We start from the raw sequence: 5000 nt of genomic DNA, 5'->3' as shown, positions 1-5000 counted from the left end.
TCCAAGTGCCCAACAACAACAACAAATTTTTTTTTTTTTTTTTAAATATATATATATATATATATACATACACATACACCCTCCCACCACCCCCCAAAACCCACCACCCAAAACCTCACTGACCCCACTATCCCTACATAACATCCCGATCAAAAACCTCGCTTAATCCCCCCCGCCACCCCGTCTCAAGAGTGCGCAGGTTCGGCGTCCTCAAGCCTTAACATCCGTATCGTACTTCAAAACAAAAAGCTAGGGTGATTGAGATACAGCCCTACACCAGGAAGAAGCTTGAACGACTAGGGCACGTCAAAAGAAAAGCCCCTCCATAGGCGGGAGGCCTTACGTGCGCCCAGTCTTTCAAACTCCAAAGAGCGCACCTTCACCAGGTCACCAAGGATGTTACTACATACCTCACCCCTTTGGAGGGTCTTTCTTCCGTCGACACTAGGCACCGTGCATTCCACGTGTAGAACCTGACCACTGCACTAACTAGGAATAAAGTGCATCGGTCCCTGTTACCAACTTCTCTGTACGCCCCATAGGCCCATTCGGCATAGGAGAGGCTCTCCATCTCTGGCCACCCGATGGAGATTCCCACCTGTTTACATACCTCTATATTGAGGGGACACTGAAGCAGAAAGTGCTCCATGCTTTCCAGCGTGTCGCCACACTCCTCCCGGGGACAATCCCTTTCATCGGAGTTCCTGTACTTCAAATTTCCCCTCACATATAACTTACCATGGAAGCAACGCCAGGCCAAGTCCCAATACTTCTGGGGGATCCTATTTGAATTCAACAATGTTAGACCCTCCCTCAGATCCCTACCTGGGCAGTCCTTGAGGGCCAAGGATGCCTGGAAATAGGAGGTGATCACCCTATTGTCGAGGAGTTTCCTCGGCAGCGCAATCACCTCATCCTTCTCCAGACACCATCGACGGACTACCTTCAGAACCGGGGCAACGTAAGCCGGGAGATGCCCCCGCTGCGATCGAAGATCCTTCACTCGCCCTCCGTTCTCCCATTCCTGGAAGAACGGCTGAAACCATACCTTGCACGAAACTACCCACAAAGGAGCCCTCTCTTTGTAGAGGATTGCCACGTTACATTTAAGAAAGGTGTTCACCAGGAACACTACCGGGTTGACCATACCCAACCCTCCTTGTCTCCTTGTTAGGTAAGTCACCTCCCTCTTAACTAGGTTCAGCCTGTTTCCCCACAACAGTTGGAAAAACAGGCTGTAGACTCGTGTCCAGAAGGGTTCTGGCAAGATACAAATGCTGCCCAGATAGATAAACAACAGGAGCAGGTATGTTTTGCCCAAGTTGATCCTTTCTCTGAAGGTCAAAGCCCAACCTTTCCACTGGTTCAACCTTTTGGTGGCAATCTGCAGTCTGCTCTCCCAATTTTGAGTAGGATAATCACCTCTGCCGAAATTTATGCCCAGAACTTTTGCAGTGTCTTGGGGCACAGGGAGGGTGTCTGGGAGACAAAAATCTGGGTCTCCCACTCCCAACCAGAGACTTTCACATTTGTCCAGGTTGATCTTGGACCCGGACGCGTCCGAGTAGCGATCTACCTCAGACATCACCCATTCCGCCTCCCCTTGCGAGGAGACGAAGATAGTGACATCGTCGGCATACGCTATCGTCCTTACGGCAGACTCCGCGACCGCCAGGTCCATCCTCACACCCACCAACGGCCCGCGGTCAACCCTCACAAGGAAGGGGTCGATCGCGAACACGTATAGCAGCGGGCTAAGAGGACAACCCTGACGAACACCAGAGTCCACCACAAAAGAACGACCAACCCAACCGTTCACCAGTGGGAAAGTCTCAGCCCCTGCATACAAGGTTTTTAGCCAATTCACAAACCCCCCAGGCAGACCGTATCTCAAAAGGGTGGACCAGAGATACTCATGATCAACTCTGTCAAACGCTTTTGCCTGATCCAAAGACAGCATGTACCCCTTCCAGTGCCCAGCTCTGCCTTGTTCCACTGCCTCCCTGACACCCAGGACAGCACTAAAGGTGCTTCGGCCTGGAACCGTGCAGTGCTGGACTCCTGAGAGGAGCTGTGGTGCAAACTCAACCAACCTGTTGAACAGTACCTTAGCCAGAATCTTCCAGTCCGTATTGAGAAGCGCTATGGGACGCCAGTTCTCAATACGGGACGGATCTTTACCCTTTGACAACAGGATCAAGGCTGACCTACACATTGACTTTGGTAGAGTGCCCGAGGATAGACACTCATTAAAAACCCCAGTCAAGAGGGGAATCAAAGCTTCCCCAAAGGTCTTGTAGAACTCGGACGTTAAGCCATCCGGTCCCGGCGATTTCTTAAGAGCAAGCCCTTCAATCGCCCTCTTTACTTCCTCTTCCTTGATTTCCTCCGTCAAAACGCCAAGAGAGAGGCTTATCCCTGGCTCCGGAATGGTTTCAGCCAGGAAAGCCGACATTTTGTCTCGATCCAGTTCCTTCTTACTCAAGAGGTGTGAGTAGAAGGATCTGACCACCTCCAGGATCCCTGATTTGGACCTGTTCAGGGATCCCGTACTATCGATCAGTCCTGCCACATACTTACAATCCACTGACATCCTACAGTTTTTGTAAGGGTCGGGCGAGCTATACCTCCCGAAGTCCCTCTCAAAAACCAAGGACGTGTGCCTATCGTACTGACACCTCTTGAGTAAAGACTTCACACAGGAGATATCCTTGCGGCTACCTCCTGTCGAGACAAGCTGCTCGAGTTTCCTTCTTAGGTCCTGGTACAGACAGTGTCCGGCCAGGCTCCTAAAGTTGGAAAGCTGGCGGAAGAATTTTCTTGAGCATCTCCCACCACTCTGACTTACTATTACAAAGGCCCAAAAGAGGTACCTGGCTCTGAAGAAAATCCTCGAAGGACTGTCTGACTTCCGTTTCTTCCAGGAGTGCCGAATTCAATCTCCAAAAGCCCCTTCCCATCCGATGGGTCTCTGCAACGTTCAAAGAAAAAACAATTAAACAGTGATCGGAGAATTCTACCTCCACAACCACAAGTGGCGAGAAGACAGCCCCCCCCTTCAAATAAAACCTGTCTATTCTAGATCTAATCTGACTACCCCTATGGTATGTGTAACCACTGTGGTCCGGGGTGTGCCTGATGTGGACATCCTCCAGACGAGCCTCACTAACTATGCTATTTAAAGCGACGCTGTCATAACCCAGCCTGTCTTTGGAGCCCCTCCGGTCCTTCTGCCTCACAACTGTGTTGAAGTCTCCTCCAAAGACCACCTGACGGCTGGTAAAAAGAAAAGGCTTGATCTTCATAAAGAGGCATTTGCGGTCCCACTTGGTTTGCGGACCGTAGATGTTTATGAGCCTAAGCTCTTGCCCCTTCATGAAGACGTCCAAGACCAGACACCTCCCCATTTCGACCTCGATCACTCGTCGGCATTTTACCTCTGCTGTCCTGAAAAGGACAGCCACTCCGCTATACGGCTCGGCCGCAAGAGACCAGTAAGATGGCCCGTGCCTCCACTCCCTTCTGGCCTTATGCACTGATGCCAGGTCTGGCACCCTGGTCTCCTGCAAAAATAAAACATCGGCCTCAACACGGCCGAGAAAATCAAAGGCCGTGAATCTGGCCGCATCTGACCTAATGCTGGCGACATTAATACTCGCCAGGGTCAACGGAGTAGGTACCGCCATCAAGAGTGATCGAGTTCGACCGCTAGCTTCTTCCCTCCCCCAGTTAGCCCGTCGCTATCTGGGTCCGGGGAATCTTCGTTGCCTCTCTTGAGACTTACACCCGAGAGATCCATATCCTTAGCCAAGTCTTTCACTTCTGGAACCAAAAGAGGAGAGAGTGAGTCCACAACACTACAAACAATATTATTTACACTCCCATCCCCCGCCACCACCCCCGCCACCACCCCCGTTTCCCCACCCCCCCCCCCTTTGTCCACTAGTGCCGTGACAACCCCCTCCCCAGGCATTTGGCCTACTACCTGGTTCGAGGGTCCAGCACCTCCCGAAGGACCCGACCTTCGCACCGATACCTCACCCCCGCCCTCCTCTTCTTCCGAAGAGGAGATGTCCTCCCGAAGGGCTTGGTACCGGTTGGAGAGCCCTATCAGGGGGGAGCCAGTCAAGCCTTCCTTCGGGATCTGGCCGGTCTTGGATGTTTTTGATTTAGGAGCCCTGGTTTTGCATAGGGTCTTCCTACCAGTGTCCTCTCTTTTGTCTTGCCCCCTCACTTCGTCCTCGTCCAAACTTCCATAGTACGAGGACCCACTAGAGGGGGCTTCTCCTCTCCTACTCACCAGTCTCGTGATCTCCTCCTCTACCCCACCGTCCCCAAGGGCCTCCGCAGACATACCAGCCTCTTGAGAGACGGCAGACTGAACCCCATGGCTTTGGGGCCCCTCCTGCTCCCTCTCAAGTCGGCGGCACTCCTGCCTCTTCATTTTAGAAGAAGGCAGGGTCCTTACCCTCCTCGACCCTATCACCCCTCCATCCTCCCCAGCCCCCTCCCCAGCGACACCATCACCACGACCACTACCACTGGCCAGACTAGGCGCCACCGGGTTGAAGACCAGGTTGGCGAAGGAGCGCGGACAGCGGCTAAAGGGGTGACCTAGGTCACCGCACAGGTTACACTTAATGTCCTTACAAGTGGCGGCAAGATGGCCCAAAGCCCCACACAGCGCACACCTCCTCTCCTTACACTGTGCGCTAAAATGTGTGGGGCTGCCGCACTTGTGACAGACCTTCAGCTGCCCCTGGTAAAAGACCAGGATCCTGTCCCTCCCCAAGAAAGCAGAGGAGGGCATGTGGGACACCGAGTTCCCCTGGACCTTTAACTTCACGGAAAAGGTCCAGGCACCAGACCAAATCCCGTGCTCGTCCCGATTTTTTTGGGGCATTCCTTTGACCTCGCCATACCTCTCCACCCAGGTCATTATATCAATGCAAGAGAGTGACTCATTACTAGTCAAAATGGTCACTCTCTTGATGACCTCA

The sequence above is a fragment of the Rhinoderma darwinii genome, chromosome 4 (genome assembly GCF_050947455.1).
Source record: "Rhinoderma darwinii isolate aRhiDar2 chromosome 4, aRhiDar2.hap1, whole genome shotgun sequence".
NCBI classification, from domain to species: domain Eukaryota; kingdom Metazoa; phylum Chordata; class Amphibia; order Anura; family Rhinodermatidae; genus Rhinoderma; species Rhinoderma darwinii.
This window is presented reverse-complemented; position numbering follows the sequence as displayed.